General features: G+C 34.4%; 1 protein-coding gene across 1 annotated transcript in view; it reads left to right on the top strand.

The window, feature by feature from the left end:
* Window positions 1-12,286: 12,286 nt before the first annotated feature.
* The window catches only part of LOC132748072 (uncharacterized), a 49,393-nt gene continuing 34,311 nt past the window's right edge, over window positions 12,287-27,368 (top strand). Inside the window, exon 1 of the mRNA XM_060737617.1 lies at window positions 12,287-12,376. The gene's annotated coding sequence lies outside the window, so the exon portion shown is untranslated. The remainder of the gene's footprint in view (window positions 12,377-27,368) is intronic.

Below are 27,368 nucleotides of genomic sequence, written 5' to 3'. Positions count from 1 at the left end.
TTGACACTTGACATTATTAACTCATGTACAAATTACAAAATACTCTTTAACTCTATTCAACATGATAATGTGAAAAAAGTCAGCTATTCTTTTAAAGTTTTACTCAACTGGTAACAACTGGAGTATGAATCAATGTGCAAATTCTAAAATACAGTCACTAAATATATCACAGATAACAGCTTGACACTTTCTAGACAGATTTTAAGTCTACAGGATGTAAAAAAGCAAGGAACAAGTAAGAAAAATGCCATTGAGCTTATTTTATCTAAACAAAAAGTAGTATGAATATAGTAAGGTTGTATTTGCCAGTCACATGACTTGAGTTTTTTTGTTAAAACATTTTCATTTTGACTGATCTTTATAGGGAACATGTAAAGATTAATGTCTAAATTTTTATGTGTGTTAGCAAGGAACAATCGTAAGTTAAACATACATGGTTTTTAAACATTGAAGTATGTATGTGTAAATATATTATGTATATGAATGTTTAATTTTGCTGATGTAATAAAAGGTATTGCAAAATAAATATGTGTTCTGTTATATGTTAAGGAAAGCAAACCAATATACTGTAAGAAATAAAAAAGCTTATTATGAATGAAGGTAAAAAATCGGCTGTAAGTCGGTACCCGATATCGGCATCCGATATCGGCCCGACTTTGAGCCGGGTTGCACATCCGATGTCGAGCCGACTTCGGATGCCGATATCGGGCCGACATCGGTCCTATATGTAATGTTTGCTGGGGAGCAGCCATTTTGGCAATATCACATTGTTAAAAAACTTATAAATGAATTTTTTATGATCAAAGAAAAACTTTTATTATCTTTGAATATAAAAGAAATAATGTTAACTTTAGCTATAATGCTAAAGATGATCCATCTGACGTAAAACACTTATTTTAGTATGTTTTAAAATGTTTATATATCAGTGTAAAATGCTTGATCTTTCTTTGTCATTGATTGGAGCCAAAAACTTTATAACACAAAAGTTCAAATTTGATTAAGTAGCAGCAATCATTAATAACACGTTTATAAGGTTAAATAAAGTTTGGAGACTTTTAGAAAATTTATGTCTTTGTTTAAAAAAATCTAACTGCAACCTGTTTTCCAGCTGAAAAAAATCCTATTTATACACTGAATTTATTGTTTTAAGAAATAGTTCAAACAAAAATAGCATGCTTTTGAAAAACAGGAAATTTTTAATACAATAACAATAAGTATGAGTGTGTATGCATTTGTCGTCCTTGTCTGTTTGTGTTTTTTTGCGGGTGTTTTTTTTCTTATCTATTTTTTTATTTACTAATATTTAATAGCTTTTGTTTCTTTCACTATATTAATTTTCCATTCCGGTACACCCAATTCCTATAGGATTTTTAAAGACTACTATGGGATGTGATCCGACCCACAAATGGTAATGTGACGAAGCGAATGAATGGGGTTACCCCACGTTAGGAAAATACATATTGAAAAAGCATAAGCACTTAACACAAAAAACGAAAGGGATGTGTGGACGCTGCTTTTTGTTGGTCTTGGCAAGAAATGTGATGTTAAAATTTACAGTTTGATGTCCGATACTTTAAATCTTCAATACAAATATATATCGTACTTGCGTCCACATTTATTAAGAGACCTATTTATTAAGCGGCCGTATAAAATCCCTCCCGATGATTTTTACTATATAAGTTAATTCCATTCAACGACTTTTCCACTAAATGTCGGCCAAAATATACGAAATAAGGTTTTAAAGTATCTATTAAACGACCGTCACAAATAAATGTCGTTTAAAAACGAATTAAATATCAATTGCGATCGTTTCAAAATCGGAAACGAAAGATCGTAATGTTTACTGTGTAATTTGTCAGAGCAATAACGTACCACAGCCCTGCATTTGCGCAGTTTTTGTCATGTGCTCAGAGTGACCTCCCTTCCAGAAAATCAAATTGAAAATGACTTCGGAACAAGCGAAGGAAAATGACAGACAGCTAAAAAGACTGAGTAAATCGAATGAGGAAATCGTGTATGGAATTGAGTCTGCAAATGTCATTGTTTGTAGTCGAAAAATAAAACGTGAAACGTAGTGGATTTAACATTACAGAAACATACTTCAGTAAAACCAAACCTTTCATTGCTGATGGTGTACGTGCTAATCTGATGCTTTATAAAATACATGTAGTACCCCCATTAAATATCACTCTTCGAGAAAAAAACCTAGAGCTCTAAGAAAAAACTTATTGAAATCGGGTAGTGTAAAAGCTAGTTGCTGAAAAAATCAAGAAGTTTAAAACTAATTACATGAAAAATTATCTGAACTCTGGCTGATGATTTGAAAGAATGCTCAGCACGATATGTGTATGTACATATTAACAATATAAGACAATAATGCTTTGTTTCATGGTCAAAATGACCTGCTTGATAGTATTATGCGCGTAGATCATATTTGTATACAAATTTAAATTTCTACTAAAAAAACAAAAACAAACACATATTGATGACTTTTGAAAAAGGCATATATGTAATTTTGAAACTATAATACATGCATAATATTGTATAGTTTTTTATTATAAAAAAGATGTTATAGTATCTATGATTTGCAGTATAAAAACGAAACCCGCGAGTCTCGAATTCTCCAGAATTCTTTTGAGAGACCACTTTATTAAGAGACAACTTTTTGGCAGTCACTTAAGTGGTCTCTTAACACAATGTCGACTAGCAGTCATAGGTCTGGTTTTTTTATTATTTTATATCTAGATAAAATAAAGCAAAACAAAAAGTATGACTACTAAAATGAAAACTTGTTTCTCATATGTGTGACTTCTTTATGGAGTCCACTTTTGTTTTTGACAACGGGAGTTATAATATATTGACAAAATGCGGCAGTGATATATCACAAACACGTGTATACTTTTATTATCCTGGTCGCTGCCTAGACATGTTACTGGGCATTCGCAATTTGACTATATTTATAAACTAGCTTATAACTGATACAATTATATCTCATTTTATAAATGAAATTGTACATGAATATATTATTATGATTTTTTAAAAATAATTAATGATTATTTTTTATAATTATTTGATAATATGTTGGTTTCTGCAGAAATAGTTACACATTAAATACTTTTCTGTAATGCATCAATTTTAATTGTTTCTTGCTCACGCTATTTATACCTTTGGAGAAAACGCCTGTTAATTCTAAACTGAATTATCCTCAGTTTTTTCACTGTATAACCGGCCACCGTGTATTGCGATGATCGCGACTGTTTGTCATGTTTACAGTTATTTCAGTTTGGCGTCCTGTAAAAATTTACCGGTAATAAAAGATTAATTTTTATTGATAATTTTAAAAACACATACATAATAACTGAAATCTGGAAATATCATTGTCCATTTTAAAATAAAATGTAAAGGATAGGACTTGCCATTCTAAAATAATGTTTTAAGGGTAAAATTTCTAAAAGAACGTGAAAGATAGTTCTTTCCATTAAAAATTCAAAATGTAAAGGATAGTTCTAAAATTTAAGTGTACATGGTATTTTTATTTTCTACTTAAATTGCTCAGATATTCAAGTCCTGCTTAACAATGATTCCTCCAACAAAACATTTTACCCTGTGTTCAGATTTCATTACATTATCTATCAATTTGATTTGCATAAGAACTGACTTGAGCTTATTTTTGGGGGTCCTGCTGGACTCCTTGCCGCAGTTCCTGGGTTGCTTGGTTGTGTAAGGCTTGCGTCCATTAAACACCGCCGCCCTTCCTTCTTGATGTATTTTGTTTTTCATATTTTACTGCTTAGGCCAAAATAACGAGACCACCAATAACGTGCACAATCCTGTTAGATTACTCATGTAAATATAAAAAAACGCCAAAAATATCCGAACTTATCAGGTACTCTCCGTTAAAAAAGTTCAATAAGAGTCAAATGTATTATGTTCATTGCTATGTTTGAATGATTAAATGTTTATATTTTTTATATTTTATACATATTAATCAAGTATTTATAATTATAATTGCCTACCGACTGCTTAGATAGTGGTAACAGAAATTTAGTTCACTTACCGAAACATGACGGTTTAATTTAGTATCACATATATATTACAGCGTTCTAATTTTAAAGACTGATAACCCCATTGATTGTTGTGTCAAAAGTATTTTCAAATAAGAAAGATAAAACGATTTTGTTCGGATTTTGAGCGTTCATCAGTATTTATCAGTATTTCGCTTTGTACCTTGCAAATTCGTGAATTTATCATACAAATCAAACGTTCTAATTGATAAACTTCTTTTTTAAATTTCCTTTTGATTAAACTTTGATTCTTTCTATAAATAAGAACGTGGTCTATTTGTTTATCTTTATTTGGAAACATTGAACACGATCTGAAAATACAGAAAAGAACAAAACTTAAGACTGAATGTAGAGTAATTATAATATACAAATAATTGGAAGTTTCAATCGGTATATACTGATATAATTGTACTTAATGATTACCTCGAAATAAAGTTAACAATGTCAGTTTCTTTCTTGTCCGGATTTTGGTATTACAAGGAGCGTGCATTCAATAAGGGGAAATCACCCTGTACATACTTAAGACTAAAAGTCGTACTGTGTCGTACAATACCGTACATAAATGTAAATAATCCTATATCTCCCCCAAGTCTTTGGTAACACATTTCACAAAGACTTGAATTAACAATCTGAATTACTCGTATATTTTTGTAAAATTGACTAGAGTAGAAATCAAGTTTGATGAACAACAACAAAAAAATATTTTTTTTTAAAAATTGGTACATATAAAATCACATATGTTAAAGATTTACATTGCATAGTCACCGTGCCACTTTGGCTTCCTAATGTCACGGCAAGAGCGACGGAGAGGTGTTGATGCAGTGTTATTATCTTGTTGGGTTGGGGTATGGAGGGATGGCTGGTGGGACTGTCGGACTACTTGGGACCCTAGCATTGTTGGGAACCTGTGCATTAGTGATGGCCGTTGTAGGGTTAGTAGACCCGTGTTGTATTGGAATTTCTGCAGCAGGTTCAATTGTAGGAGCACAATTGGATTGAGGGGTAGCATGTGATGCTTCTGTTGGCTTTGCTGTCGTTATGACAATGTCTTTGTCAATAGTCATGCGGGGAGGGTTGGGATACACTGGAACATACTTTCTGAGAAATTTCCTGTTACGGAATGTGACCCTGCCAGAGCCGTCCATCTTGACGACATATTGGTCAAATTGTCGTACTTCTACTATAACCCCTGTTTTATCCCATTTTAGTGGGTGTGGCCCTATTTGATTCTGAATACGGACATAGTCCCCAACAGAAAGAGGCGGAAGCCGTTTGGTGTGCTCTGATAATCTTTCAGCGGACACCATGTGGCGCTTACGTAGAGCCTCTTCTCTGGCAAATAGGGTCTCATGCCATGTATTATGTGGCCGGTATCTGCCAGGTGGTATAGGAATGAAGTCACGTATTGGACGACCGAAAACACACATGGCTGGCGACAGTTTAGTGTCTCTGTCTGGTGTGTTCCTGTATTGTAGTATGGCGCGCTGGAACAAATCTGTTTCCAGACTGCCATCTGGATTTGTATTATCCATGAGTATGCGTTTAACAGTCTTTACTCCTACCTCTGCACGGCAGTTGCTGTGAGGGAATGCAACGGAGGATAGGCGGTGGTGAACTCCCCATTCCTTTAGGAATGTGCGTGTAGCAACAGAAGTGAACTCAGGGCCGCCATCTGAGGATAACTGGTCAGGGATCCCAAAGGTCACAAAGGTGCTGCGTAGACAATCTATTAAACCTTTTGCATCACCATGGGCCCTTTCAACAATTGGCCAGTTTACTATTTCACGTTTAAATGTTGAATTCTGCTTAAGCCGTTGCTAGGGGGCGTGGACGGTAACTTGCACTTTCCAGTACCGTCCATGAACAGGCTCAATCAAACCGAGCCTGCAACATTTTCAATTTTGCCGTGTTGGGCTTTCTTTAGGGATTCTGTATTCATCTATTTTTTGAGTAGCGATCTACCACTACTAAATAATAGCAGCCCTTATAGTGGAAGAAATCAGCACATATACACTGGAATGGGTATTCTGGATTCGTAAGTGGGGTTGGCGGAGCACTGGGGTTGGACAGGGCAATACGGTTGCAGTGCTGACATGAAGCACGCAAGGCACAAATGGCGGGTGTAATTCCTGGCCAGAAAATAGAAGATTCCGCTCTAGAAGTCATGGCAGTGACCCCTTGATGAGCAGAATGGAGTGAATCAAGGACTTCCTGTCTAAGTGATGGTGGGATTACCACACGGTCTTTGTACAAAATAACCCCGTCATCAGTGCAGAGACTGTCGCGGAATTGAAAATATTCCTGTAATGGTTCTGGGAAAGCATTTCGGTTTTCTGGCAAGCCGGACTCAATTAGACTGACTAGGGATTGGATGTTTTCGTCACTGGATGTAGCTGTTCGAACCCTGTCCCAGGTTACAGATCTGAGTTTTAAAGAGTGTAATGGTGTCAATGCTGAGGTAAGGGCGGGCTTTTCAATCACTGTCTCTTGAGATGGGCAGCGAAGTCCATTCAAAAGTGATGGGCAATGAGTGATTTCAGTCAAGGATGAATATATGTAAGATATGTCATCAGTCAGTAATAACTTGTCTGGATCACCTGTGGGGTGACGAGATAAACTGTCTGTGGCTTGATGCCTAACACCAGGAACGTGAACCATGCGAAATCTATATCTCAGTGTTTTTTCTTTGAGATTCCTTAGTCGCGAGTTTGAGATTTTCTCAAATGACCTGTCTCCAAAACCCTTCAGGAGTGGTTTATGATCAACTGCAATGATCAAGTCTTTACAACCCAGGACAAAGTATCGGGCTTTGTCTAAAGCATCTGCTACAGCCAACGCCTCGCCTTCAATTGGGTCATACCGTGATTCGGCAGCATGGGTGAAACGACTACCAACAAGTGTAACCCTCCAGCCATCTCTACAACAAAATGGTTCAATTTTTGAGCAAGAACAATGTTTCTGTAACAGCCAAAAACCAATACCATCTTTGGACCAATCGGTGGCTAAACAAGTGGGTCTCATTGTGTCAAAAATTCGAACGCCTTCCACTATTTCATTTGCAATGACGCGTTTCGACTCCTGAAATAAAGTGTTAAGTTCATTTGTCCATATAAAGGGCGAGTTTGGTTTTAACAAGCAGCGGAAGGGAAGCATTTTCTCAGTCATGCTGAAGGCATAAGCAACCTGGTTCACCAGACCAAACCATGAGCGAATATCAGTGATATTCTTTGGGATGGGAAAATCAAGTATTGCCTTAAGATATTTCTGACAAGGGCGGACGTTATCTGGAGTTATCTCAAAACCTGCAAATTCAACTGTGCTTTCAGCAAATACAATTTTTTTCGGATTTAAAGTAATGCCATTATTGCCACATAAATCTAGCCACTCAACTGCTTGGAAAAAGCTAGACTCGATAGTATCAGACCATAGTAAGACATCGTCTACACACTTTGTCTTGTTTTGGAATGCTAGAAACAAGCTCATCATACCGCCTAGTGTATCCGTCACCAGAGGCTATATAGCCTTGTGGGGCTGTTTTGTAGCGGTACCGTCCCCAAGGAGTGATAAATGTTGTTAAATGTCTATCTTCCTGTCTAATCGGTACACTATGGTAACCATTCCAGGCATCAAAGACTGTTTTTAATTTACCCTGAGGTATGGAACGGGCCTGATGGAAAGGGGAAGGTGTGTGGTGGGTCTCGCGAGTAGCATGAGCGTTAAGTTTTTCTGAAAGTTGACTGTACGTCTTGGTTCACCATTTTTCTTGGCATAGACCACCATTCTATGGCACCATGTGACTGGTTCGCCTACCGGGACTGGTTCAATGACCCCAAGGCGTACATCTTGATCTAAACCAGCTTTTGCTTTATCTCGCCAATGAATAGGTACAGGTATCGGGGTATGATAGGCCACTGGTTCAGCGCTGGGATCAACCATCAATTGCATGGGAGGAACATCCATTAATGGTAGGGGCTGATGCTCACAGATATTAAAAGAACTGGACTTGTAATAGTCTAGTAAGAAATCCCTTAAACGGGGAAGATTTTCTAATGTTCCCGGGTATGGCATTTTAAGGGGAGTTGGAGGGGGTCTTTGGCGCCTAGGACAGCCACATGTGTTTGAGTGCTCTTCTACTTTCGAAATTTTGGTGGGTGTATAGGCTGGTTCGAACCCTATCGTAGGGAAGTTTACGGGGATGATGCCCAGTTCAGAGCATGCTTCTCTACTTAAGAACAATTTGTCTGAAGCATCCGTGACATAAGTCATCTGTCTAGTTTCTACCGTCCCTACCCCTATATGGTCAATGGCACTTAGGCGTAAGACTGTTGCGCCAAGAATCTTGATGCCAAGATTGGTGGCTGTGTGCATTTGCATGGTAACAGGGATGAGATCGAACCCCCGAAGACCTAAGCGATGTAAAACTTTAAGCCCTGTGAGACAACTTTGACACCCTGTGGCAGCCATGGCAGGTAGAACCGTAGAATAATTGTGTATTGAATTAAGCTTAAAACCGAGAGCAGTATAGTCATCAGGTAAGACCTTAGCTAAAACATTTACAAATGGTTGGCCTTTGGATCTACGCTTAACCCAAGTATCTGAAAGTTTATCGTACACATGGTGATCAATGCATAATGAACTATTATTATTAGAATTATCAAATATATCAATGTCAGATATTGTACATAGAGTATCAAATACAGCTGCACTTTCAGATTTTTGTTTCTTGCTGCGACAAACGTTTTCCATATGATGACTTTTGTTACACAATCCACACACGTGACCATATGCCGGGCATCCATCACGACGAACACGAGCTGGGGCACTCTTGCCATGGCCCTTATTTCCACAATATGTACAAGTGTCTGACTTGTCCCTCTGCCTGTTTTTGTCCTTCTTGTAAGAACTGCTAGTAGCTTCAACTGCGTAAGTATCAAGAAGTCTAGAAGCAGAGCCTTTTTTCTGCCTCTTTTGCCTCTATGAACTGAAACACCTCCTCTAGGCTCATGTCCTGGTTCTTGTTACCTAGAAGGTCAAGCTGTATATCCGGATCTACTATTCCTCTAGTTAATGAATCACGAAGTATAGCGTCAGTGTAGTTGACATCATTGTTGCATGAGGGGCATTTCATTATAAATTTGCAAACACAAGCCTGTCCACGGAGGCGTGCCCCAAAGCTGCGAACAGTATCATCACGATCCTGACACATTTTCTTTAATGTCACTCTGGCCACCATTGTGTTTTCCTCTCTTACGGCCAGTTTTCGTACGGCTGTTAGCACTTCAGCTTCAGTTTTCTCAGTGAGGCTACCACCTGTTGACCTAGTTAAGTCTTTGCGGAGTGGTTCATCGCAACATTCGAGTAACTGAATCACTTTATCGCGACCGACAATTTTTGTTGCTGCAACATAATCTGCCCACCTTGTCTCAAAGTAAGACCATTCTTCACTTGTGCCTGCAGCACTGATTGATGGTCTCCTGACTTTCTCGACTTTCGCAGTAGCAGATGGTGTTGTATGAGTCAATGAATGTGTCGTGAGCAGTGCTGCGACTATAGGCGCCTCAAGGTCACCTGTTTCGAACTCACATCCAGGAATAGGACATTTTACCACTGGCATTCTTGATTGTAGTTAAGCTGCTTTCACATCGGAGACATTCGTGTTCATAAATAAGAACGTGGTCTATTTGTTTATCTTTATTTGGAAACAATGAACACGATCTGAAAATACAGAGAAGAACAAAACTTAAGACTGAATGTAGAGTAATTATAATATACAAATAATTGGAAGTTTCAATCGGTATATACTGATATTGTATCATAGTTTGGGGACCTTTCTGTTGAAAAAGTGTCAGAGTTAAATCGTATACATATACATGCACAGTGCGGTAACTGGAGTGCGGGTATCAGTTACCCGCACTCCAGATAATGCCCGTTGATTGGTTCATTTTTGCTGGGGTTTACATATTGTGACGGCAGAGAAAGGGAAAGGGGCAGAAATATCATATTCAAATGCTCGTTCATTGGTTATTTTTTTCTGGGGTTTCATATTATGACAACAGGGAACGTGCTGTCATGTTTGACTATGATACAAAAGAGAAAGAACACCAAAACACTCGGCAATCTGATTTATACTCGGGGGCTACGCCCCCTCGTACAAATCAGATAGCCTCGTGTTTCGGTGCTCTTTCTATTACTAATTGTACTTAATGATTACCTCGAAATAAAGTTTACAATGTCAGATTCTTTCTTGTCCGGATTTTGGTATTACAAGGAGCGTGCATTCAATAAGGGGAAATCACCCTTTACATACTTAAGACTAAAAGTCGTACTGTGCCGTACAATACCGTACATAAATGTAAATAATCCTATATTCTAAATCTAAAATTCAGTAAAAAAAAAACAATTTACATTGTCAGTAACGAAATCATTGAGTACAATATAAATTGTTCCATGTGCAAGTTGTTTAATTTGGCTTCAGACTCCAAACTTTCACACAATGAATGAACCAATGATCTATATAAATGACCCTTATACTTTCATACATTCATACATTCATATTGTTTGACCTTTTTGTGACCTTGACCCCTGAATATTGCGCCAAACATTCCGGCTTACATTCGTGAACATTTGTGCCAAGTGGTATAAAAATTCCCCTTTGAATGTAGAAGTTTTGCTCCTAACAAGCGTTTTTCAATGAGGTCTAAATGTGGCCTTGAACGTTGACTCAGACACCTGAATTATGCGAAGAGCAATGCAACTCATGCTTGTAGGAGATATGTTTCAGACAAAATTTGGATATTTCATAAGCTTTCGTGACCTTGACCTTGTACATGAAGCGTCAAAGCCATAGTCATGATATTGTCAATAGTTGTTTCTATTCCTCAATAAATGATGACTAAATAGTCCCTATACACATCTACACACAGGTACCTGAAATAAGGGAGCAATATTTCGCCACACTGGGGTGAGCATTTGTACCAAGTTATATTGAAATCCCATTACTGAGAAGTTTCTTTAAAATACCTTGATGCATGTAAGAGATCTGCTCCGGACAAAATATGACCATGCCCGCCAAAGGCGTTCACATAATACGACCCGTTTTTCGAATAGAGCCAAATAGAGCCAAGGACCATTGTTTATAACAAATCAACTTCAAGCGAAAAATGTATATTATGATAAAAAGTGTCTATAGATATGGCGTTGTTTTCATATTTGACAGTGTAACAGTACGAAATTTGACCTCTTTTGTATGAGGTGCAGAAATGTTTGCATAGTTATTTGTCGGCATGTAATGAAGCCTTTAATTAATTGTGTGTTTTCCAGGGTTAGCCTTATATCACATAGCCTGTAAGAATTAAGGTACTGTTTAAGTGGATATTTTTGCGTCACAAAAATTCTGCGAATGTCAAAAAGTCGACTGTTTGCGTGCGGAAATATTTGCGAAAATATGATTTCTTGAATTTAATACTGTTTTTATGGTTTTATTATTAATATGATACTGGAATATATTAGGGGTTATTAACCTGCGTTTTTTTTTTAATTAGTATGAACAGAAACTAAATATAGTCCTCGGTGCAACACCCAATGTTCACCGGCCATACGACGGACAAACCGTACCAAGGCCGACCGTAGATTGAGACAGGGCAGACCATGTTTTTTGATAGACTTTGATCAGTGTTGAAATTTTCTGTGTCGAATGGAAGTTTCTTTCCAAATCTGTATTGAAGGTCGAAAAAATATTGTGGTTACGTAAGTGTGAACACAACTGGACATGTTTCTAAATTTAAAATTTCACCATTTTCGTTGTTGTTTCAATGTTGAATACTGCTTAAGCCGGTGCGAGAAGGCATAAACGGTAACTTGCACTTTCCAGAACCGTCCATGGACAGGCTCAAACAAACCGAGCCTGTAACATTTTCATTTTTGCCGTTATGGGCTTTCGTTGGGGATTCGGTTTTTCTCTATTTTTTATTTGGTACAGAACCAGAAGAAAGTGTCTTCTGACAGGATTGTAATAATGTCTGTGATTTAATGTCTCGGTTCTTTCACGTCGAATAAGGTCACGCTATAACAGACTCAGTCCTTAACATATACTGTTCGGTATAATAAACGTACACGCAGCACTTACCTATTTAAAACATACATGTATATTCCGTTATCTTTAAACTATCGTAACCATACATATATCTTTAAATTAAACTTTATCATTTAGCAAATCATATGACATTACAATGTATATGACATGAACTGGAGATTCATGCAACATCTGTGTAGACATTTCAATAAGAAAAAGAAACAGGAGATTCCAGTGGCTGGTAATTTTTTAAATTAATTTCTACTTTCAATAATACATTTTATTTTATTTTTTAATTTTTAGCATTGTTTAGATATTATTATATCATGTTAGCGTAAAAATAACTTGTTGCACGTATTCATTATTTCTCATGTACAGACTCAATCAAACCGAGTCTGCAATTCTCCTGTAGTTTTGTTGTGATATCTGCTTCCGAGCACTTTGTTTTCACATTTTGATACGGTTGGGGACTGCTTTCTATAAATTTTCACTGTCCCTTGTTGTTATCTGTACTCGTATCCAAGATAGTTTTATGGAACAGAATAAAATAATAATATAAGTCTTTTTCAAAACAGTGTGTCATTATAAATATCACCACTCAACCGAGACAAGAGAGTTGACTCGGTTGACTATGTCTTGTCAAGGGTAGTGATATAACGCCTAGGTTATCTTGTCAAGGGTAGTGATGCAACGCCTAAGTGAATATTATTTTGTTAAGGGTATGATGTTATGTCTTTTTTGACATTTTCTTGTCAAGAATAGTGATGTAAAACTTCGGTTGATATTGTTTTGTCAAAGGTAGTGTTGTTATGTCTTTGCTGACATTGTCTTATACAGGGAATTGTTATAACGCCTTGGTTGACATTATCTTGTCATGTGGAGTAATAATATATCAAATGCATGTGTTTTCTAATTTAAAAACCTCAAGATTTTACGTCCCGATCCGAAATGTTTATATACGATCACGGATCTCGGGATTTCCCCAAATCTGAAAATTGTGCAGTGAATCTGAACGGCAAAATCTACTAGAGAATCATAACGATCCCGGATGACTTTACATGAAAATAATTGCAAATACGCCAAATTATAATAACGATTTGGATATTTTAATGACAACGACAAAACATTTTTGAAAAGGACATTGTAATAGTAAAAAGGTAGAAGGATAATTTTTTTATAAGTTTAAAAATTATTCAGCTAACAAGCCTGGCCATTTCATGTACTAGGTTTAACTATAAATTGATATAAATATTTGATGAATGGTTGTAAACTTATCTGAATGATTGACAATGGTGGTGAAGCCTATATCGAGCAGAACTTCCCTTACCTTATTTTGGGACTTTTTTATTGTTTGAAAACAATTTGCAATATAGCTTGAACTACGATGTGAAAAATAAAGCGGATAAAGTTCGCTTAATTGGTTTGATAATGTTTATTGTAACTATAATTATAATACATGTTAAATATGAATAACACAAAAAAACTATGTACATTGTCTAATTTGATCAATATGATTGACAGCCGTGACTTAAGGGGAGTGGTTACTTCATAATTAAGGTGTCTGCCACTCAACTCATGCATCATGGGTTTGAGTCCTAAATGGGTCACGACCACGTTTCTTCATATACTCCAGTCAATTTGTTAAAAAAATACTTCAGAAAATGGGAAAAGCACCAAACTTAATATAAATGAACTTTGGGCTATATAAGGACAAATGAGCAATGGACCCATTTTTGAAGATCAAATATGGCGGAACAAATTCATAATTGCCACTATACATGTTAATTTTTTTTTAAAAAAACGTTAGTTTTTACAGAATCAGCTTTATAATTCATTACATATAAGGATACTAAGCATAAAAGCACGAAAATGTTGTTATCAGTATTTAAATAGTGCCTTGTCTCCTTAAACCTATGATACTTTAAATATTTTATTATTTCTGTTTGTCATAAGTTTTCACGACTTTGGAAGTCAGACGAAATAAAATATTGTAGAGTTATTAAAATACCTGTGTCAAAAGATGTTAAGACATCCTTTCTAAAACATTGTTTAATCTTTTTGGTTTATAATATTAATTAATCACAAGGAAATACTTAAACAGATTAAACAAAGGTGATTAAAAATTCTAGTACGTGATGTTACATCAAAATGTACAGTTCAATGGTTACATTTGTGGAAAGCAAACTGACCTTAATCTGCACTATCTTATCTGCCCCTCAAGTCAGGTGCACTGCACGCGCTGCAATTTTATCTTGTTTAACACAGTTTATAAAGAAAATAGTGTAAATAAGAGGTAAACAAGCTAATGTATCAAAATTGATTAAGATGAGGCGTTTATGCCACCGTCACGCTATCCACCGTCACGCTATATGTCAAATTAAAATTCGGTGCCCCTAAGGGTGTTATGTGCCACAAAATATTATATTTGGTTGCAGTGGTGAATGACCTTTGGCCTCCGTTTGTGATCACGTTTTCTCATATTTTCAAACAATTATCTGAAAGGCATGTCCTGGTGAGTTTTTATTTAAATAACATTCCAAAGCCATCAACTCTCTGAAGATAAAGAGAAAATATCCTTTCAAAGCCTTGTAAAATGATATATTTTCCATATTTTATAAGTCATAGGTACACGGTGGCAAACATGCTTATTATCCTTATTCCAGTTTAGCAATTTTGTTTTAGAACAAGGTATGTTTCTTTTCCTGTTTAGTGTTATATTCATAAGCAACATAACTGAACTCTGTTGGAACGACTTCATTCCGTGAACGTTGCCCTCCGTGGTATATCGGTGTATTCATATTTTAGTTTCTCGTGGTTGTTGGAGCATTTTGAGTTAGGATAACAAAATTTTTGTCTAATGTTGTCTATCCTCTCAGGACAATGCTTAGCATAAACTAAATATGTCAGCTTTACCTTTAATAGGATTTCGTCAAATAGTGAGATATTTGATATCATTATGATACATGTAATAAATACCCATGAATCACCCATATGATTTCAAAATGCTGCGGGCTTGCGAAGCACCAAAACCCCCACTTTTAAATAACGCCGATCTATGATTTACTATTTGATGAAACAAAAAAAGAACCACTTTAAAACCATGAAAACTATGAATAATCAAACGTAAAATTTATGTGACATTTAATACATCCGACATCTCAATGTCTAAAGGACCGTGGATAGATAAGTTGCATTGTATTATAAAATGTGTTTAACATGAACTTTAGATAATATTTAATGCTTGGAAAATATTGTTCATTAAGCGTAAGGATATTTAGATACTTCCAGCTTGCCTTGCATTTACACGAATGTTTGTATGCCTTGGGAAATTCAAAAATGTCACCTTAAATAGTTCTTAAATTGTCTACAATCTATCCAGGAATTGCTTTAAGGCATATCTCATAGTTTATCTGACATGATACGTTTCTGTTTTCTGCTTCATCTGTAAAATGATTTTTGATAATGTCCTTTACCACGGTTTTAATGCCCTTTTATATCGTATTAATTTGACTTAATTAGAGCATTCTGAAGAATCCGTATTCGTACTTTTAATTCCTTATGTAACAAGACTCTTCAGTTATTGATAATTAAGCTTAATCACCTATTTAGGATTCATACAAATAAATTGAAAATGAGAAAATAATATAAAAAAACCTCAGAATTTATTAACTGATCTGTCTTGTCATTTAAATGAACTTGTTACCATGGAAACAGAAACAATAAATAACATTATAATTGTTAACTATTATCGTTAATTATAATTAATGCAAAGCTCTCATGTAAAGTGAAAACTGGTATTATTTCCAGTTTAATTGTAACTTCGGAAAATGGGAAAAGCATTTAACTTGGCTCAGATGTTAAGACGTAAGAAACCTTTTAGGCGTGGGACCCAATTTATATATGCCAAGATGGTTGCCATGGCTGCCATTACATGCAATAAACACATTTCTTATCCAGTATCTTTCTTATACAAATTGACTGGACTAATATGACACCAGTACTGGTTGGTTCCAGGCAGCGGACTCGAAATTGATGAAAGGTCAGTGGACATCATATTTTAGTACTTATTTTTATATTTGGTCGCATAGAACGAACATAAGTAAGTTTATTTTTCATAATTTAAGCATAAAATTTTCAGCAATTGTCTTAGTATTACCCTTACAAAGTCCGGTCTCACACATATGTAAGAAATGCTACCTGTTATGCAGGTGCGCCTTCGAACCGGAAGTGACGTACACATATCCCTATGTAAATTATTGATAGTTCATGATAACGATATTTTGCTGTGATTCTCGTTATATGATTTGCATAAATATTATACATGAACTTAATAAGATGAATTACTGATAGGGGTTCACTTGTAGTTCACCATTATATCTTTGACCAACAGCGACCGAGAAAATAACCTTTTACCTCAAAAACGATGATCAACTCGACGATGCTATCCCTTGTGCAGTGTTCAACTAGTAAAGTGAATTATTTTAATGGAAAAGTAAACACAACTTACATTTTTATATCCAACATAAAATATCACTTTACTCCAACATAAATATATATCTTAAATGTGTATTTTAAAACATTAACTAACTGCTTCCTTGGATTTATCGATATACCACTTTTTAACTAATACAAAGTGTATGGAGAGCTGTCCTAATCACCCCGGCGTTGGCGTCCAGCTTTCAGATTAAAGTTTTGGTGCAGTAAATATTTTTTTACTATAACTTTTTCATTTCTTCAGATATCGACTTCAAACTTCAAAAAGAAATGTGTTCCCCATCAACAGCCACATCTTATGTAACAAAGTTCGTAACCCTAGAAGCAATATTTTAAGAATTATCTCCCCTTGAACATAGAAATTTTCTTATTTTATTTTTATATTTTACTATTACCTTTTTTTTCTTTAGGGATCAACTTCAAACGTTAAATATTTCTTCCTTATCATCAACCACATCTTATATTACAAGGGTCTCCCCGCCCCTTGAACTTAGAATTTATGGTAAAGATATTATTTTTTTATTATAAGTAAGTTCTTCATTTCTTAAGTTATCTACTTCAAACTTTGAAAATGTGTTACTTATAACCACACGCATTATTTTATGACAAGATTCATAACTCTAGTATGCATTTTTCTAGAAATATCCCAGGTCTGAACGTGGAATGTTTTATTTTTTCTGTTTTTCTCTCTTACTTCCTTATTTCTAAAAGGATTTACTTTAAAATTCAAAAAGTTTCATATCAACTCCGTACAATAACAAAAATATCAAAGATTCATAAGATTATCATCATTATTGCGAATTATCTTCCCTTTTAACTTAGAATTGTTCTTATTTTCTCTGTAATATCAAGGATTTAATTCAAACTTCAAAAATATGTTGGTTATGACGTCACAATATTTAACGTTAAACAATAACTTTGATATATAAAGTCAATTAGCACGAAGAAAATGCAACAGCCGCTGTACATAATCAAGTGGTTAACTTGAATTATATAATTTTGAAGATAAAATCTCTTAATTTATATTATCAGGGAAATAAAAAATCATTAACTCCAGTATTCACATGGAAAGGCTGGTAGATAGACACTTTAGAAGAAGTATAAGATTATAGAAAGACAAGAAAATAAACACAAATAACAGGTACAGTGTACCTGTATAAAGTTTAAAATACTTATCATAAATCCAAATTTATTTATGAAATCAGAAATCCTTCAGTTTGCACTTCAAATCCACATACTGAAATGGTCCAAGGCTCGTTCATATATGATTCAGCCTAAGATAGATTGGCAGCGCATATTGTTTCTTAAAGGTCTTCTTAGATACAATATTTTCTAAATAAGGTGTCTTCCAAAACTGTCCTTTACCAATTAAATTAAAAATATCATCATTATAATTTATACTAGCTCGCCAATCTATGTTTAAAAACAACAATAAAATGATTTTCATTAACGCTTACAGTGTTTAAAAGTACCAAAATCCCGATTCTTTCCAAATGACTTCGTTTATATAGCCTATACATATCTATATCAGACATACACGAATTAACAATTATATAAATAATAATGACTGAAACATTTATCATAAATCAAAATTTTACGGACATACATGTATTTGTTTATATACAGCGGATATCTTCAAAGTTTTTTGTACACAACTACTTTACTACTAGATTTTCTAACACCACGAATAGTTTTACTAAATTTCACTTTTGTTACTTACAAAAAACCCATACTTCATTTGCCTACTTTAAAATAGAACCAAAAGATACGCAAACAAATGTAAAGCTTATTTTGGTTTGTGACATATTTTCTCAAATTTGCCACTAAATTATTTAAACATAACTAGGGAAATTACAATGTATCTCCTCTTGACATAATTTAATTCATTGACGGGTATTCTTACTACTCGACAAGGTTCGAAAGCAGACGGAACTTTAGTTATATCTGAGATATCTTTTGTTGAAAAATATGGGGTCTAAGATGACGCATTTTTTTATAAATGGACATAACCATATGTAGCAGATACGTATGAATATAAAACCAAGAGAAGCATATCTAAGCTATTTAAAACGGTAGTACCAAAGACCATCATTCACATATCTTTGCACAGCAGATATAGCACCGTCTGGAAATGCGCAACACTTCTTGTACAAATGGTTATATTTCCCGGGAGAAAACGTAACTGTTTTATAACTAGTCAATTTTGAACAATATAACAGAACGCAAATTGGTTGGAAAAAGGCCGTGACTTTATTGTTCATTTTGGTGAAAACAATTTATATCATAGTCAAAAAATATGAAATGAAATACAAATTGTAATGAGAAAAAATATGAAAGACAGCTCCCAGCTAAATGCATGGACAGCTACCTAGCAACACAAGGTGCTGTAAACTATGATAATAAGCTCTGAAAATGCTAAACGCTGCTCGGGCTTGCCGCTACGAGGTCAACCATTAAGAATGTAGAGCGGCGTGGCATTTTACAAGAGTTAAACAATAACAAAGCTAACGAAAAATTGGGGCAAATTGCTCCCATTATATCTCTTAACAATGAGATATTTGCAATGATAATGGAAAGTCTTGAACATAATTTAACTTGAAGAAGTTACAGTAATACTATATAAAGTCACGACTGGATGTATCAATTACTAGTATACAAACGTATTGGCATTATGAGATATATTCCAGTTTTCAGATATGATCAATAAAGTTAGGTACGTGAAAACAGTAAAATAAAAACATTTTTGATTTCCTATAACATGAAACTTGCAAATTGTGGCCGACTCGCCCAGGAAAAACCAAATAAAACCCAGTTGGAAAAATTGTAAACCTCTACCCGTTTGTCAATGTCATACCACAAAAATGTCGGGTCGCATCCATGCAAATTCATATAAGCATTAGCATATATAAAAAGGTACCATTTTAATCATTAAGCTCCAATAATAATTGTAAATACTGTTAATTATTTCAATAAATTAATTTTTAAGTATTGTATAATGTTCCAAATTACAGCTGTTTATTAAATGCTACAATTTCTACAACAAAGTTTGTTATAATCAGGCGGAGAACATCACATGATTACTTTGAGTGTTATTAACACATCAAATCATTTCAAACACTAAACGCGTAGAATATAATGTCTTCTGTAGATTGTGTCGAATATGCAACAATAACTTGACGTCAAATTCAAGCACACGTGTCGATGGAGCGGCATGGCAAGTTTGAACGGGAAGTAATGAAAAACCGGCTGGATTCAAGCTGAAAAATATGAACACTCGGCAGCAGAACACGTTTATGTAAAATTGAAAAACAAATAACACATGGGAAGGAAGGGCGGGATTTTAATAAACGATGTTACCACGTCAAATTTTAAACTTAAAATGCGCAGCCTTTACAATGTACGCACGACGAAAACCATCGGAGAGAATGTTTTACCGTTTCACATGAATGAGCTTTGAGGCAAATACACATATACACTCGTCAAATTAAAAGGAATTTAATTCTCGAAAGAAGATAAATAATCAAAATATTAAAAAAATCAGAATAATTACACAAAATTTAAAAGAGTTGTACACACTTTTGATTATTATGTATGCTATATTTGTTCTCATTTGCTTATTTCAAATATGTTTCATAAGATAATTATATTAACTTTACTATGAAAGGGACAGTTTGTTTTGAAATAAAGAAATTTATCAATTTATTATCAATTAACCAGGCCATGAACATTTTTATTGCAATTTACGCGCCTGACACATTTATGTTACTTCATGATCTTAGATACCTTTTTGAACTTTACTTATCTGATTAAATGATAATACTGGTGAATGCTGAAAATCCGAACAGAATCGTTTTACCATTCTTATTTAAAAATACTTTGTTACAATTGACACAATAATCATTGGGGTTATCAGTCTTGAACATTGGAACACTGTACTGTATGATATATGTTACTAAATAAATTCGTTGTGTTTCGGTAAGTGAACTTAATTTCTATTACCACTATCCTATCTAAGCAGTCGGTAGGCATTTATAAGTATAAATACTTGATTAATATGCATAAAATGTATAAAAAAAACTATAAAAATAATATAACTTGAACCTATCAATGATAATAAAACATTGGAAACTTATTGAACTTTATTAACTGAGGATACCTGATACATTGACCTTGTATATGCAGACCTAAATTGCATGTGTCAAAGCCATAGTTATGATAATGTCAATAATTGTTACAATACCTTAATAAATTATGACTAAATGGTCCCTATACACATCTTCATGTTTTTATCTGAACTATGACCTCTATGTAACACCTTGGCCGTACCCGCAGGTACCTGACATTAATGCGCAACACTCTTTCAGGGTCAAGGTCAGAGGGGCCTTAAATGTCAAAATGGTTTGCGCTGATTATCTTGGAAAGTATTCATCACAAAGTCGTCATATTTCACATGGTGATTGTTCATAACTAGTTAATGACCCGTATCGATTTTGGGGTCAAAAGTCAAGGTATCAAGGGCCTTAAATGTCAGAATGGTTTCTGTTGATTATCTTGAAAAGTATTCATCACAAAGTCGTCATATTTTAGATGGTGATTGGTCATTACTAGTTAATGACCCCTATTGATTTTGGGGTAAAGGTCAAGGTCACAAGGGCCTTAAATGTCAGAAGGGTTTCTGCTGATTATCTTGAAAAATATATTACAAAGTCTACATATTTCACGTATTGATTGGTCATAACTAGTATATGACCCCTATTGATTTTGGTGTCACTAGGTCAAAGGTCAAGGTCAAAGAGGCCTTGAATGGTAATATGATTTCTGCTTATTTTCTTGGTAACTATTCATCACAGACTTTTCATATTTCTCATATTGATTGGGCATAACAAGTAAATGACCTCTATTGATTTTGGTGTCACCAGGTCAAAGGTCAAGGTCACAGGGTCTTTGAATGGTAGTATGATTTCAGCTCATTATCTTGAAAGATAATTATCACAAAGTCTTCATATTTCATAGTGATTGGTCATAACCAACAGATGATCTGTATTGCTTTTGGGGTCACTAGATCAAAGGTCAAGGTTACAGGGGCCTTAAATGTCAGAATGGTTTCCGCTGATTATCTTGAAAACTATTTATCACAAAGTCTTTATATTTCACATACTGATTGGTCATAACTAGTAAGTTACACCTATTGATTTTTGGGTTACTAGTTCAAAGGTCTAGGTCACATGGACCTTTAATGTCTCATTATCTTGAAAACTATTTATCACAAAATCTTCATTAATTTTCTTTTTTCCATAATAGAACACTTCCATGCACCAATTTATGGCATGTATCTCTGACATTATTACCAATAATGTGAGTCAAGGGCTAGAAAGCGGGGCATATGTGCCGTTCTTTTTATTATACAATTAAACTTTGCAATAGTGCATGCCTAGTGCTTTTTTGGTTCAGAGTTCTATCTTCGCAGGTTAAATGAAAAACAATGTGCGGATATGTTTACTGTACAGATAACAAGCACATAGTGTAATATTATATGCAATGTAAAAGTATTCTTACTAACCAAAATAAGCATTTACTGTATTACATAGCTGTATATTATCTTTTTAATTAAGAATTACCTATTTCTGAAAGGTTTTAATGTTACAAGGTGTTTTTAATCATTATATCCTTATAATGTGCTCAAGTTATTTAAAAAATATCATATCGCATGCCAGAGGTCATGACCTCAAATAATTTCATCAGCAAACAGGTCATTACTCCTAGCTTATGCATGTTCACATGTATGAAAGACATTCCAACATAAGTTGTTTCCCTTTCATTAAAGATCCTGTAACACATATTTTTACGCTTTTATCTCATTAATATGATGCTCAAATTAAGATTGATCAATTTTGTAAGTTCAAAAGGCATTATTTAAAAAGATATTACCGAATTTAACATTTCATGTAAATAAAGGGAGGTAATAACAATTTATTTTCTATAAAGTCCAAGTAAATTTTTTCAATAAGAAATGAATGGATATATTTTAATGATGATACATAATTTGTACAAAAAATTGCAGTACATTTTTACATATTATTTGATGTTTGAAAATTGTTTTATAAACCTAATTATATACATATATATAAAGTGTGGTATACGACCTTCGTTACAAACTACAGGATCTTTAAAGATATACTATGCTTGAAAATATTTGTAACTGCTACACAGTCTCTTTGTAGATAGAAAATAAACATGTTTTAACTTTACAAAAAGTAGATAGGTTGTGTTTTATATTCTATACATGATAGGTGGTTACAATATGAATATCTGTCATTAAAAAACAGGCAGCTTTTTTAAGAAAAGGCCAATTTTATTTGACCTGTAATAGGGCACACAGCTTTCAATAGATAATTTATTCATTCTTTTGTTTAAATTGGACATATTCGATAAAATTACATAGATTTCAATAAATTTCTGTGATAACAATATTTAACGCATGGATGAACTTTTTTAAAATATAATTTGAAGAAATGCCATGGTCTGGGGGCTTTTAGCTTTATTGGCCACTACAAGGGGCCAAATTAATGTGATCAAATTTGATAAAAAACTACAAAAGAATGCGACAGACAAGTTTTGTGATCATCCATCTATTAGTTCTGTAGAAGGAGAAATTTAAAGGTATTTCTATTTTTAGCTTTAGCAGCCACTAAAATGGGTCAATCAAATTAATATAAGCAAACTTGATAACATACTTCCTAAGAATGCTACAGACAAAGTATGATGATCATCCCTAAATTAGTTCTGTAGTAGCAGACGTTTAAATGCATTTCTCTTTGTACCTTTTGTGGCCCATAAAAGGGGCCAATCAAGCTTGATAAAAGACTACCTAAGAATGCTTCAATTAGTTCTGTAGAAGCAGACATTTAAATGTATTTCTGTTTCTAGCTTTAGCGGCCCCTAAAAGGTGACAATCAAATTATTATAAGCAAACTTGATAAAACTCTACCTAAGAATTATACAGACAAAATTTAGTCATCATCCATCAATAATATCAGTAAGAGATGATCTTTTAAGGTTTTTCTATTTTTAGCTTAAACGGCCCCTAAAAGGAGTCAATCAAATTAACATGAGCAAACTTGTCAAAACACTACCTAAAAATGCTACAGACAAAGTTTGTTAATCATCCATTAATTGGTTCTGTAGAAGATGTTTAAAGTTTTTCCATTTTTAGCCAAAGAGATCCCTAAAAGGGACCAATCAAATTCAAAATAAAATGAGCTAATATGATAAAAGACTACCTAATAATGGTACAGACACATTTTGGTGATCAAAATCATTTAATTTAGTAGAAGAAGATGTTTAAAGGTTTTTCTATTTTTAGCTCTGTTGACCCCTTAAAAGGGGCCAATTGAAATGACATGAGCACATTTAAGTGTGACTGTCACAAGGATGCTGCAGACCAAATATGAGATAAATCTGCCCATCAGTTTCAGCAAAGAAGCTGATTTTTGACGCATGACGACGGTCGACGGACGCCGGAGTATCCCCTTTGATATGAATAGCTCACCCTGAACCTTCGGCTCTGGTGAGCTAACAGCACTGAAGTGAAGTACGGGGTAACTTTTTATAAACTTTATTAATCTTTTGAGTCCCATTATCCTTCCTGTTGTGGGATAACGTTAACAAATTTTGCTTCGTTTAATTTTCTTCTTAAATTATGTGTATTGTAATTTAAACCAGTGGACAGGTCTAAGCTAACCTAAGGTATTTGAGTTTAGGACAGATTGCAAAGATTGGCTATAGCAGAAGTACTTGTAGTTGTTTACTTTTAATGTTGTTAAAAGTACTTGGCATTCAGGGGTAAAATTCCATGACCCAGTCCCTTTTCCAGATTTGCATCTTATTGGGATCTCCTGAAAGGTTTGCGTTCATTGAACGCCGCCTGTCCTTGTTGATCTTCTTTATCATATTTTGTGAGTTTGTGGAAAAGTTTATAGTGATTCAGACCCCAGTGCCATCTGCAATGATGCAACATTGAAACTTTGTAACATAAGATGGAAGGTCAATAATAAAAATCAGAAAGCAGAGTACACCATAGACAGAGCCTTTGGGGACGCCAGAATTCACAGGGATTCTATAGTGTATATATTCTATATAGTCATCACCTTGTGCAACAGTTTGACTCTGGCCTATTAGGAAGGAATGTGTCCAATTGAGATTTTGTGTTGAGACACCATGTCAAAGGGAAAATGTGCTAGTTTCCCTGCTGAGATGCTGTTAATCGATATGCTATTTTTCCGCCTTGACGTTTCTTTTCAAAGCTGTGTTGAAAGTCGAAAAGAATATTGTGGTAACTGAAAAGTTAACATATGTGAGGATGTTTCTAAATTCAAAATTTCAGCATTTTCGTGTTTGAATATTGGATTCTGCATAACCCGTTGCGAGATGTAGTAGACAGAAACGTGCACTTTCCAAAACCGTCCATGAAACCGAGCTTGCAACATTTTCAATTTTGCCATGATGAACTTTCTTTGTAGATTCGATTTTTCTCTATTTTGTTTTTGGTACAGAACCAGAAGACGGTGACATTTCTGACAGGTTTATGATAATGTGTTTGATTTTATGTCTCGGTTTTTTTCATGACTATTGGTCGAATGAAGTCACGCGTAAAACAGGCTCAGTCCTTAACATATACGGTTCAACTAACGCTGGAGGTAAAATAAACATACACACAACACTTATCTATTTTAAACATACATGTATATTCCGTTATCTTTAAACTATCGCAACCATACATATGTCATTAAATTAAACTTTATCATTTAGCAAATCATTTAACATTTCAATGTATATGAGATGAACTGAAGATTCGGGCAACATCTGTTTAGACATTGTAATAATAAAAGGAAACGGAAGATTCCAGTGGTTGGTATTTCTTTAATTAATGTTTACATTCAATAATACATTTTATTTTTATTTTTTCAATTTTTTAGCACTGTGTAGATATTTTTATATCATGTTAGCGTAATAATTACTTGTTGCACGTATCCATTATCCCTCATGTACAGACTCAACTCAAACCGAGTCTGCAATGCTCTTGTAATTTTGTTGTGATTAATGCTTCCGAAGGATCACTTTGTTTCCAGATTTTGATACGGTCGTGGACTGCTCTCTATAAATTTCAACTGTCCCATGATGTTATCTGTACTCACTGTCCCATGATGTTTTCTGTACTCATATCCTAGATAGTTTTAGCAATTATACTAGTCTTTTTCAAAAAGTGTGTCATTACATAAATATCATCACTCATTGAAGATGATAGAACGAAATGTTTACTCGAGAAAAGTGATATAAAGCCTCGGCTGACTAATTCTTGTCAAGGGAAGTGATATAACGCCCAGGTTGACATTATCTTGTCAAGGGAAGTAATAATATATCAAATGTATGTGTTTTCTAATTTAAAATCCTTAAGATTTTACGTCCCGATCCAAAAAGTTTATATACTGGATTTTCCCAAATCTGAAAATTGTGCAGTGAATCTGAACGGCTCATATTCTACTACATTCATGACGATCCCGGATGACTTCCCGTGAAAATACATGCAAATACGCCAAATAGTTATTAAGATTTAGATATTTTAATGACTATGACAAAATATTTTGAAAAGGATATTGTAATTTAAAGGTAATTTTATATTAGTTTATAAATTATTCAGCTAACAAGCCTGGCCATTTCATGAACTAAGTTAAACTATTAATGTTTATGTGTTAATATATGATGAATGATTGTAAACGTATCTAAATCATTGAGAATTCTTTGAAAGTGTAAAATCTCGCCGCACTCAGCGTTATTACATTGGCGGCATTGACAGGCGTTCCAATAGCGCAGGATTGACAGATTTCTTGCAACAGTTTGATATTAAACCCGCGGCATCAAAACTGATAAAAACAAAGAGAGGCACGCTTGCTGCAAAGATTATAGTCTACAAAAATCAGTGTCATATAATGGAAGACAAAACAATCTGGCCAGGGAAAATGTACTGTCGTCAATGGATTGCCGAAAATAAATGGAAAGAAATCGACAATCACCAGCCTTCCAATCACTACACAAATGATGACTTAAGGTAATTTACATTATTAGTACACTATGTCTGCTCACTCAAGACAAAATGGACGTTTTATTTAAAGAAAAGTGTAATATTCTTACCTGGAATGTGAGAGGTATTATGTCTTCGGCAGGCAGCTTAAGTGTTTTACTAGACAAATATGATATAGACATTGCTGTTATAACAGAGCATAAACTGAAAATATGTCATAATATTTTTTGAATTCTTTGCATGCAAATTACTTGTCCTGTACTACATGTTCAAATGATGTTATTGAAAAATATCGATGTGGTTAAAACATAAAACATATTGAGGGCATTAAACATGACCGTATAACCGGTATCGAAATTATACGGAAAAACGCACTCCCCATATATATTTTTGCTGTTTACATGCCTTCAGTTAACTATGAATATGAAGATTATACCAATTGTATTGATGCCTTGCACAGTTTGTACTTTCGCTTTAATCAGTCAGGTATAGTAGTCTTGTCTGGCGATTTGAACATTGATTTAACTATAGAGTGTGTAAATGAACGCCAAAGAGCGTTTTCACGCTTTCTAAATGAAAATGGTGCCATGCCAGCAGAAACTACAGGTTGTACATATACATTTCGCCCAGCTCAAACTACATTAGATTATATTGTAATAAG

The sequence above is a fragment of the Ruditapes philippinarum genome, unplaced genomic scaffold (genome assembly GCF_026571515.1).
Source record: "Ruditapes philippinarum isolate M1 unplaced genomic scaffold, ASM2657151v2 ctg2878_1_1_1_1, whole genome shotgun sequence".
NCBI classification, from domain to species: Eukaryota; Metazoa; Mollusca; class Bivalvia; order Venerida; family Veneridae; genus Ruditapes; species Ruditapes philippinarum.
This window is presented reverse-complemented; position numbering and strand designations above follow the sequence as displayed.